This window comes from Neofelis nebulosa, chromosome 1, assembly GCF_028018385.1.
Source record: "Neofelis nebulosa isolate mNeoNeb1 chromosome 1, mNeoNeb1.pri, whole genome shotgun sequence".
In the NCBI taxonomy this organism is placed as follows: domain Eukaryota; kingdom Metazoa; phylum Chordata; class Mammalia; order Carnivora; family Felidae; genus Neofelis; species Neofelis nebulosa.
Genome location: NC_080782.1, coordinates 131,392,503 through 131,404,007, shown reverse-complemented (window position 1 = coordinate 131,404,007; position 11,505 = coordinate 131,392,503).

The following is an 11,505-nucleotide window of genomic DNA, read 5'->3' as shown; positions in this document are numbered from 1 at the left end:
TCATTTTCTGGTTTAACTAGAGGTTTTCCAAACCACTAAAGGAGGAGAAAATCATTAAAACAAACAAACAAACAAACAAACAAATTTTTACAAACCAACCCAAAATAACCAAAGAAAGAAAAGAAATAGAATAGTCAGGAAAAATGAAGTCATTGTATAACATAAAAAGTTTATCCAAAATATAACAGTAATATCACATTCAAATTAAAATACAACACTCCAGCCAAAAGATAAAGATTGTCACACTGAATTTGAAAACAAAATGAAGGGCACCTGGGTGGCTCAGTTGGTTAAGCATTGGACTTCGCCTCAGGTCATGATCTTGAGGTTTTTGAGTTGGAACCCTGCGTTGGGCTCTGTGTTGAAAGCTCAGAGCCTGGAGCCTGCTTGGGACTCTGTGTCTCCCTCTGTCTCTCTCTGCCCTTCCCCTGCTCGTACTCTGTCTCTCGCTCTGTCTCAAGAATAAATAAACATTTAAAAAACTATAAAAACAAAATGAGAGACACACCTAAAATATGATAGAAGTCGAAGGTAAAATACTGGAGAAAGATACAACATGCAAGCAATTACCAAAAGAAAATGAAGTAAGACAAAATAGACCTCAAGGCAAACATCTTTTCAGAAACAAAAGAATTTTTAATACTCATTGCCCCTTGACAGCAATGGACTATTCAATTCAAGAAGATACAATTTAAGTATTACATGCATTATCTCAAAGTACGTAAAGAAAAACTGGCAAAACTGTAGGGATAATTAGACAAATTCACAATGATGGTGGAGGATTTTCACATACCACTCTGTGACTCACCACATAACATATGAAGAATTTCAGGGTGCCTGGGTGGCTCAGTCGGTTAAGCTTCCGACTTCGGTTCAGGTCATGAGTTGGAGCCCCACATCGGGCTCTGTGCTGACAGCTCAGAGCCTGGAGGCTGCTTCGGATTCTGTGTCTCCCTCTCTCTCTGACCCTCCCCTGCTCATGCTCTGTCTCTGTCTGTCTCTCAAAAATGAATAAAACATTAAAAAGAAAAGAATTCCAAAAATTCAATAAGAATACAGATTTGAGCAATATAGTGAGAGTTCTGACCAAGTGGACATTTTGATAAATGTATTTTGTACAAAATGCTGCATTCAATAACTAAAGAGTTCAAATTATTTTCACATATACATAGAACATTCATAACAATGGACCATATACTATATTCGAAGGATGACATGATCTAGAGCTACACTGCCTAATATGGTAGCTGGTAAGCATGTACTAAGCACTTGAAGTATGGCTAGTCCTAATTAAAATGTGTTATTCATGTAAAATATACACTGCATTTTGAACACTTACTACAAAAAATCTAAAATATGGCATCATAATTTTTATATTGATTACATGTTGAAATGATACTATTTTGGACGCATAAGGTTAAAGAAAATACTTTATTAAAATTAATTTCCATTTGCTTCTTTTCACTTTTTAAAATGTGGTTACTAGAAAAATTTAAATTATATTTGTGGCTTCCATTATATTTTTAATGAATAGGACTGATAGAGAACATATTCTCTGACTACAATTAAGAAGAAATCAGTAATACACACACAGAGAGAGAGAGAGAGAGAGAGAGAGAGAGAGAGAGAGAGAGAAGAAAATAAGAAAGAAAAGAAAACTAGAAATCACCAAAAACCTTGGACATTAAGAAATACACTTCGGGGCGCCTGGGTGGCTCAGTCGGTTAAGCGTCCAACTTCATCTCAGGTCATGATCTCACAGTCTGTGAGTTTGAGCCTCGCATCAGGCTCTGTGCTGACAGCTCAGAGCCTGGAGCCTGCTTCAGATTTCGTGTCTCCCTCTCTCTCTGCCCTTACCCTGCTCATGCTCTGTCTCTCTCTGCCTCAAAAATAAATAAAAACATTAAAAAAAAAAGAAATACACTTCAAAAACACCCCATACGCACGTCAAAGAAGAATGCAAAATAGAAATAAAATATTAGAACTGAGTAACAAAAAACAGCTTATCAAAATTTGTGAGATATTGTAAAGTTTAGAGCAGGATTTGGCAAAATCTAGCCCCCAAGCCAAAACCAGCCTACAGACTGATTTTATAAATAAAGTTTTATTGGAACAGCCATTTCCAGTTGTTTCTTGCCTGTTATTGCTTTTGTGCTATAATGGCAGAATCAAGTTGTTCTGGGAGAAACCTGCCAAGCCAACTATAGTTACTATTTGGTCTTTTACAGAAAAAGGTTTTGGTTTAGAGCCTTCATTACATATATTGGAAAAGATTAAAGGGTGAAAAGTAACAAATTAAGCATGCATCTTAAGAAGCTTGACAAAGAACAGCAAGATAAACCTAAAGAAAACGCATGAAAAAAAATTATAGAAAGCAAACAGTAATGAAATAGAAAATAAGCATACAATATAAAGGATTAAAAAACCTTAAAGTTGGTGTTTTGAAAAGACTAAAACAATCCACAAACTTTTAATGAAATAATAAAGAAATAAAAATAAAGAGAGAAAAATTAACAACAAATACCAGGGCCATCACTACTGATACCACAAATATTAAAAAGATAAGAGCATATTTTGAAAAGCCATATGCTAACAAAATTTAGAAAAAGTTGACAAATTAATATAAAATATTACCTCAAAATTGATTCAAGGAGAAATAGAAAACAAGAATAATCCTATAACCCACAAAGTAATGGATTCAGTAAAACTCCAACCCCAGTGGCTTCAACAGTGAATTCTACAATTCAAGAAAAACATAGTTCCAATCCTACACAAACTCTTGCAGAAAATATAAAATAAGGAAACACTGCTGTGTTACCAAACTAGACAGTATAAGAAGACAGCATCACAGTCATTCTCACTAGACTGATCTTATCCTTTATTATCCAAAACAGAACACTTTTGAGAGCGAAAGGCAGTGCTATTCATAATGATGCCAGGAAGACAAGTATAAAATGGAGTTATCCCAGACAAATCAGAACTTGTATTTTCTTAAATCTCACTGTTAAACAATGATGTGACGTCCTAAAAAAAAAGTTAGGATACACAAACTAGCAATATATAAAAATGGTAATAATATATGATGACCATGTTGGGTTTATCTGGAATATGGATTATTTTATTGTAACATTAGAAAATAAATTAATGTGATTCACCACAGAAACAGATTAAAAAAGAAAATACAGGGACGCCTGGGTGGCTCAGTAAGTTAAGTGTCCAACTTTCAATTTCAGTTCAGGTTATGATCTCATGGTTAATGAGTTCAAGGCCCACATGGTGCTCATCATTGACAGCACAGAGACTGCTAAGGATTTTCTCTCTCTCTCTCCCTCTCTCTTTTTCTCTCTCAAAATAAATAAATAAACACTAAAGAAAATACATATGATCATCTCAAAATATGTGGAAAAAATTTGATAAAATCCTTTTCCATTCATGATAAAACCTCTCAGCAAACCCAGGAATACAAGGGAACTTCCTTAACTTGATAAAGATATCTGCTGTATACTTAGAGGAAACAACACACTCAAATGGTAAAATGATGTAATCTTTCCCTTTGAGATCTGTAACAAGACAATGGTGCCTATCACTACTTCTATTCAATATTGTACAGAATGTCCTAACCTACATAGTAAAGAAGAAAAAATATATCTAAAAATAAGAAAAGTAGCAGCAAAATGTCTCTATTCACACATGTTAAACTTTATATATAAAATCCAAAAAGATCTGTAAATTAAGTTTTAATATTGATAAGAGAGTTTACAAATTTGCTAGGTACAAAATCAATCTATAAAAATAGATCATATTTCTCTACACAATAAAAAGACATTTATTAATATAAATTTTTAAAAATATATTATTTTTTATTTTTATAAATGTTTTTATTTATTTTTGAGAGAGAGCACAAGTGGGGAAAGGGCAGGAGGGGGGATAGAGGATCTGAAGTGGGCTCTGCATTGACAGTGGCCAGCCAGATGTGGGGCTTGAACTCTGAACCATGAGATCATAACCTGATACAAAGTCAGCTGCTCAATTGACTGAGCCACCCAGGTGCCCCTAAAAGATTATTTTTAATATTACACCAAAATACCAAATTCCTAGGACTAAGTTTAACAAAATATATGTAAGTTTTCTACTGAGAATTTTTTTTAACTTTATTGGGAGACATCGAAGAAATAAAAAATAGATATACTATATTCATGGATTGTAAGTCTCTATATTTTAAGGATGCCATTTTACTTAAGTTGATATATAGAATCAATGTAATTCCAAAGTCCCAGAAGTTTTGGTTGTGTGGTGGGGATGGGGGAAAAGTCGACAAGCCAATTTAAAATTGACGTGGATAGGGGTGCCTGGGTGGCTTGGTCGGTTAAGCATCCGACTTCAGCTCAGGTCATGATCTCACAGTTCGTGAGTTCGAGCCCCACGTTGGGCTCTGTGCTGACAGCTTGGAGCCTGTTTCGGATTCTGTGTCTCCCTCTCTCTCTGCCCCTCCCCTGTTCATGCTCTGTCTCTCTCTGTCTCAAAAATAAATAAACGTTAAAAAAAATTTTTTTTTAAATAAAAAAAAATAAAATTGACGTGGATAAAGAATAGCCAAGATACTCTTAAGGAAGGGAGAAGGGGGAGGACTTGCTCTACCAGATACCAAGATGTATTATAAAGTTATCATATTTACAACAGTGTGATATTGGTTCAAGGGGAGACAAATAGACCAATGGAATAGCACAGAGTTCCCAGAAAGAGACCCACATCCATATATATATGTGAACCCTGGAAATATGATAGAGATAGTGATGCAAATCAACAGGAAAGAGCAGTCTTCTCAAAAAATGGTGCTGGGACAAATGAATATTAATATGTAAATAATTAAATCAGAGCCTACCTCATGCAATCTAGGTCAATTAAAGACATCAATGTGGAAAGCAAAACTATAAAGTTCTTAGATAGTATACAAGAAAATCTCACAGCCATTAGGTAGGGAAGGAAGGAAATCCTGAAGAAGATACAAAAAGCACTACCTATACAGAAAAGATTTAACTGTGTATGGTCCCAATTTGCAATAGTTTGACTCAGGATTTCTCCATCTTATAATGGTGGGAAAGTGATACATATTCAGCAGAAGCCATACTACGAATTTTGAATTTTTATCTTTTCCTGGGATAGCTATGTGCAGTAGGATACTCTCTCAATGCTGAGGAGTGGCAGCTCCCATTCAGCTACCCCATCAGAAGGGTAAACAATCAATATACATATTGTCACTTTCAGCACAGTATTCAATAAATTACATGAGATAGTCAACACTTTATTATAAAGTAGGCTTTGTGTTAGATGATTTTGCCTAACTGTAGGTTACTATAAGTGATTGGAGCACATTTAAGGTAGGTTCGGCTACCTCACGAAGTTCAGTGGATTGGGTGTACAAAATGCATTTTCAACTTACGATATTTTCAACTTCTTATGGATTTATCAGGACATAACTCTGTTGTAGGCTGAGGAAGATGTGTACATTAAAATGAAGAACTTTGTTTCTTCAAAAGATACCATGGAATGACGAGAGAAGAAACAGAATGAGAGAAGATATTTGCAACATGTATAATCCACAGAGCATTAGTATCCAGACAATTTATAGAAATCCTGCAAATAAGAAAATTGCAGTAAATCCCAGAAAAAAAATGGGCAAAAGGTTGAATAGGCATTTCATAATATAAGGAATCCAAAAGGTCAGTAAACATATGAAAAGTTTCTCACCCTCATTGTAATCAGGACAAAGAAAATTTACATCAGATGTCTATCAGATTTGTATAAATTTTAAAAGTCTGACAATTTCATGAAGCACCTGGTGGCTCAGTCAGTTAAGCATCCAACTCTTGATTTTGGCTCAGATCATGATCTCATGGTTGATGAGTTCAAGCCCCACATTGGGCTCTGTGCTGGCACCACAGAGCCTGCTTGGGATTCTCTCTCCATTTCTCTGCCCCTCCCACCTCATGCTGGTTCTCACTCTCTTTCTCAAATTAAAAAAAAAATAAATAAAAAGTCTGACAAGTTCAGACAATATCGCATGTTGGCAAGGATGTGGAGTAGCAGGAATTCTCAAATACTGTTGTTGGTGGGAATGTAAATTGTCTGGCATTGTGAAATCATTTATTTATCATTATCTAGTGAAGCTAAATATATTCCAAGACCCAGAAATTACACTCCTAGGTTTGAGTATATACACATGTAACTACAAACTTCAGCTTAAAATTACATAGATTTATTATTTGACAGTTCTAAAGGTCAGAAGTCTTAAAAGGTAGGGCTGCATTCCTTCTGGAAGAATCTGTTTCTTTGACTTTTCCAGCTTCCAGAGGCATCCTGAATTCCTTGCCTATGGCTTCTTTCTCCATTGTCAGGCCGTCAGTGTAGCCTTCCTTTTCAAAACCCTCCCTCTTTCTCTGACCTCTGCTTCCATTGTTCCATCTCCTTCTCAGGATCTGACGCTCCTGAATCCCTCTTATAACCCTTGTGGTTAATCCAGAATAACCCTCCCATTTCAAATTCCATAATTTAATCTTCTCAACAAAAGTAAGGTAACAAATTCACAGGTTCCAGATATTAAGACATGGACATCTTGGTCATGGGGGTGAATGGGGTTCATCTACTCTGTCTAATAAATATATGAACATGTGCACCAAGATAATTAATATTCACAGCATATTTTTTTGCAATGAAAACTGGAAACAACTAGGCTCCATTCACTTAATGTTTAAAAGCAGGCAAAGCTAAATGATATTGTTTATGAACACATATGAAGGTGACAAAGCTTAAAGAAAACCAAGAAATTGATCATCATAAGCCAGGCTAATCAGTTATCCGCAAGGGGGAGGAGGCCATGATTAGAAGGCAAATGTGGGGAGAATTCTGGAGTTTGGGCATTGTTCCTTCATTTGATGAGCCCTGGTGATATGGGTGATTGCTTCATAATTATTTGTTAAACTTCGCATGCACGTTTTATACCCTTTTCTGTATGTGTGCTCTATATTCCATTTTTAAATGTAAAAAATACAATAAAAAATGAAATTTCTTGCACTTTGAATACGGGAAAACCCAAAAGAGCTAGAAAAATTTTTAGAGTGAAGAGGGTTTGGCAAGATGGCAGAACCATGGCCTTTTCTGCCGGCCTCTCTTCCTCTCACCCTGAGGGTACTCTCTGGGAGATCTAAGTTTTCTTAGCTGACATTCCAAATGTCAAATATAAAGAGTACAAATTTGCAAGGGGAACCTGGGGCTGGGCCAGATCCTGCTGTGAGCAACGGGTTGCCAGCCGCTAGAGCCATCTTCATGTGGTGCTTCTACCTCCTTGCTACCCTGATTGCCTGGTGTCTGAGTCCAGAATGTTTATTCCTCCAGGACTCCCAGACCAGTCCCCTATTGCCCACCCAGGTCTCCCAGGGCACAGGGAGGAAGCTGATATGGCCTCCCTATGGAAACCTCTGGGCCTGGCCCACACGTTCTCATAAACAGAGAAAGGAAGGTAGGTGTAGCCTGGCCATACAGGAGGGCAAGAACTGTCCTTGGGGGAGGTGAGGAGGCTCAGAAAGCTGTACAGTGGAGTGATCAGGAACTGAGTCTCAAAATGAAGAGGCATTCACCAAGCTGGGAAGGGGCCAAGGACCCCCAGGCTGAGGAAGGAACAGGGATCAGGGTGGAGAGAACCCTGGGATTGGCACTCAGAGGACCCTGTCATTCACTGCACTGACACATCTGAGTGATGGGAGACTCAGGCAGACTCTCAGTCTCTGCTGAAAAAAAATATAAACTTTTTTTTAATTGACTAATTTATTTATTTTGAGAGAGAGAGTGTGTGAGTACGGAAGGGGGACAGAGAGAGAGGGAGAAAGAGAATCCCAGGTAGGCTTGGGGCTGTCAGCACAGAGCCCGAAGTGGGGCTTGATGTCACAAACCGTGAGATCATGACCTGACCCAAAATCAAGAGTGGGATGCTAAACCAACTGAGCTACCCACGTGCTGCCTGAGTAAACTTTTTTTTTATTGTAGTAAAATATACATGATATAAAATTTATCATTTTAACCATTTTTAATTGTATACTTCAGTAACATTCAGTACATTCATATTGTGCAACCATCACCACCATCTGTATCCAGAACTTTCTCATCTTCCCAAAATAAATCTCTATACCTGTTAAACAATGACTCCCCTTTCTCCCCTACCTGCAGCTCCTGGCAACTATCCTTATGTTTCCTGTCTCTATAAACTTGATTACTAGAAGAAGTATCTCATATAAGTGGAGTGCAATATTTATTTATTTTTTGTCTCTGGCTTTCTGCACTTAGCACAATGTCTTCAAGTTTCATCCATATGGCAGCACATGTATCAGAATTTCCTTCTTTTTTTAAAGTTTGTTTGTTTGTTTGTTTGTTTACTTGAGAGAGGGAGACAGAGAGAGCATGAGCAAGGGAGGGGCAGAGAGAGAGGAAGAGAGAGGATCCCAAGCAGGCTCTGCACTGTCAGTGCAGAGCCCAACACGGGGCCTGAACCCACAAACCGTGAGACCATGACCCAAGCTGAAATCAAGAGTCAGAAGTTTAACTGACTGAGCCACCCAGGCACCCCTGAATTTCTTTCTTTTTTAAGGCTGAATCATATTCCATTGTATATATAGGCTATATTTTATCCATTCAGCTATTGTTGGACACGGGTTGTTTTGGCTGTTGTAAATAATGCTGCTCCTATAGACTGAATGTATTTGTCTCTCCAAAATTTATATGTTGAAATATGACCCCCAGTGTGTTGGTATCTGAAGGTAGGGCTGTTGGGAAGAAATGGTTATGAGGGTGCAGACCTCACGAATGGAATTAGTGCCCTTGCAGAAGAGACACCAGAGAGCTCTCTTGCCTCTTCTTCCAAGTGAGGTTATAGTGAAAAGAGCCTCTATTGTGACACTGACCTGTCAGCATTTTGATCTTGGACTTCCCAGCCTCTGGAACTGTGAGAAATAAATTTCTGTGCTTCATTAGCCACCCAGCCTATGACATTTGTAATAGCAGCCTGTATGGACAAAGACAGCTGTATGAATACTGGTGTACAAATACAGACTAGATGTCTTAAAGTCAGAAACTAAGGCAATTTCAGTTAAGAAAATGATCATTAGAGAGGCCAGTATGATTAACCTACTAAGACCAGAGAGACCCATGGCTCCAATTCCACTTCTAACATGCTGTCTGTGACTTTGTGGCACTATTGGCATGGACATCTGGGCAGAAATGTAGTGTGGCATTCCATATCATGGGCCTCCTCAACTCACCCCAGCCTCATGGAGTACTATGTTCAGTGGAATGGTAAGACTGCGACCCAGTAGTTAAATCTGAAAAAGTTCTTCATAGTTGAAAGAGTCTCTTGGAAACCCAGGGGACCCAATACACAATAAGATGTTTGGGAAACGCTAGTGTGCAACAGTCAGGCAAATGTTTCAACCTAAACCCTTGCAAATTAGAGATAAGATATATAAGAAGCCAAATACAGGGTCCTGTGTGTGGAGGGAGGAAAAGTGAAGGAGCTACAGGAGCCGCCATTCGGGCACAGCACAGACAGGATAACACTTCCAGAGCTAAGGAGCTTAAGCTCCCAAAATAAGTGTCCAGAGGACATTAGGCATAAGTCAGAGAGAGGCAGAGAGGAAGGAGAACATGGATGCAAGTTGTCCTCTGGTCTCAGGGATCTACAGAAGAAGCAAGTCAGGGCTTTTGAACTGGGAGGAAGATTCATGGGAGCAACTGGCTGGATGAAGGGTGCAGAGGGAGCTTCCCAGGGCGCCACAGGGCTCAGGGTGCTCTGTAACTTCCAGTGGAGTCTGGAACACACAAAGCGCCACTTTTACCTTTTTCAATCACTGCCTTGAACTGTGTCCCTTCCTACCATTCGTTCCTGACGCTGGTCAACTTCTTGGGCAGATTCCCAACTCCTGAGTCACCTGCATCGTAAAAGAAAATCGGGTGCAGCTTAAAGCCCATGTGACAGCCATTTGTTCCCCTCCCCCTGGCTGCTTGGTTCTGTCACAGAGAGCTGCTGGGGTTGCGGGAGGTGGGGGTGAAGGCAGGGCCCCTGTCTTCCTCTTCTCCCCTCCCTCTTCAGGACCCTTTCTGCCTTGGGCTATTGGGGGTGGGGAGAATGGAAAGAGACCCTATCTCGTACATGGCAGGCACTGTTGTCATTCTCTTACCTGTTGTTGCTTTTCAGACTGCACTTGGCCTGCCTATGAGGCTCTCTGTGACAGGAGGGTCCCATGGATATGTGTCTGTATCCTTCAGGGTTCTGTGAAGGAACAGACAGGAACCTCCCGACTTCATAGTTTCCCATCAAAGGAAAACCCCCTCATTCTGTCCCTTCTGAGCCCCTGCTCCAGTCCTTGTGGTCATCCTACCATCTCCGCCTGGGTTCCCCTGCTTGGCAGGTAGCCTTCTTCTTTGGGGGTATAAGCCTTTCTAACTTCTGGGTGTTCACTTAGGCCTCAGAAAACCATATATCCTTTCTCTACCACACTGTGGGAGGCCAGAAGGCTCCAGGGTACTCTGTCCCACTGGTTATCTTCTTGGCTCAGAGAGGCATAGTGTTGGATGCTGGTTGTCTTTTCTAAGACAATAGGTAAAATCCTACTCAGCATCCTGTTAAACTGACCTTTTGTCTTGAGGGTGTGCTTTCAAACAAGCAAATGTCCTCTAGCTAACAGCTAACTAGGAAGAAGACAACGTTGCATTTGTTTAGTGTCCAGCCATTAAAGTTGTTTTTAACTGAGTTTGATAAGAGGGTTTTAGAATAGAAAATGGGAGCACATTTCATATCATGTGGGCTCTCCTGTCCTCATCTAGATGTGGCTCCCAGGAGGGAGGACAGGAGGAGTTGAGAGAGGACCAAAGGCTTAAATAGGGGTGGGGGGCTTAGGGAGGCCAGGATCTAAAACTAACAAGGACTACTTGTTCCCTGTACTAAAAGGAGCACTATGGATCCCCAATGGGAATTTCCTTAGGAAGAAAACCAGGCTGTGTTTGTCATGGGGCCTGGGCCACGTGGGCAAACCATAAGTCACCGAAGGGACATTCACAGGAGGTGTGGGCAGAGAGGTGTCCAGTCACTCTGGCAGGTGTGGCAAATAGGGTGGGAGATGCCTGGCCTGGGAGCTTTGGCAGGAATTCTGGCAACCAGGCCTGGGTCCGGATGCAGGGTATGCATGGGAACGATGGGAAATGGACAGAGCAGAGAGGTCCTGGGATGCAGATGTGGGCAGATCATGGGGCGTGTGTGTGGTGGTGCCCGAGCTAGGGAGGAGAAGATCTGGATGGGCCCATGAAGTGTATGGTACAGGGAGTACCAGGGAAACAAAGACAGAATCCCGAGAGGAATCAAAACCATGGCATTAAAGAAATTAACTGTGGAGTGAGGAAATTGCAAGACTTGCAGACCTAAGTCAGACAGAGAAACCCTCAAGAAATGCAACATTGGGCACA